This window comes from Micropterus dolomieu, unplaced genomic scaffold (assembly GCF_021292245.1).
Source record: "Micropterus dolomieu isolate WLL.071019.BEF.003 ecotype Adirondacks unplaced genomic scaffold, ASM2129224v1 contig_2261, whole genome shotgun sequence".
Taxonomy (NCBI): domain Eukaryota; kingdom Metazoa; phylum Chordata; class Actinopteri; order Centrarchiformes; family Centrarchidae; genus Micropterus; species Micropterus dolomieu.
Genome location: NW_025731251.1, coordinates 1 through 555, shown reverse-complemented (window position 1 = coordinate 555; position 555 = coordinate 1). Strand labels below are relative to the sequence as shown.

The 555-nt window shown below is 56.0% G+C and overlaps 1 non-coding gene across 1 annotated transcript; it reads left to right on the top strand.

Moving 5' to 3' along the window:
* The first annotated feature begins 72 nt into the window (after positions 1-72).
* Positions 73-190, top strand: LOC123964402. Its single transcript, XR_006823435.1, has one exon. It is a non-coding gene; the product is annotated as a 5S ribosomal RNA (ribosomal RNA).
* The last annotated feature ends 365 nt before the right edge of the window (positions 191-555 follow it).

The following is a 555-nucleotide window of genomic DNA, read 5'->3' as shown; positions in this document are numbered from 1 at the left end:
ATGGGCAGAATACGTTTTTTGTCAATTAGCCGTAGAACATCTTTTGAAGGGCCGTTTGGGGGTGCCTGAGTGGCTTACGGCCACACCGCTCTGGGAGCGCCCGATCTCGTCCGATCTCGGAACTAAGCAGAGCAGGGCCTGGTTAGTACTTGGACGGGTGACCGCCTGGGAATACCCGGTGCTGTAAGCCTTTTTCGCTTCGCCTTCGAAAAACGGCAGAGGGGGCTTCGGTGAAAGGAGATCTTTTGAACGTCTCTTTAGGAAACAGCAGGGGGCGCTGCTGCTGCTGCTGCTGCTGCTGCTGCTGCTGATGCTGCTTCTTTTTCTCCCTATCCTGTACACAGTGCTGTGTAAATGTTACATCGTGTTTTGAAGGCCCCTCTGGGGTGTGCAAAGGCAGCTTACGGTCATTCCGGCCTGGGACTGCCCGATCTCGCCTGATCTCGGAAGCCAGGCTTGGCAGGGCCTGCTTAGGACTTGGACGGGAGAGCGTCTGATCCTGGCTAGGGACTTCCAGGCGGACTGGATCCTTTTCCTGAATGTCCACCCAGGAAT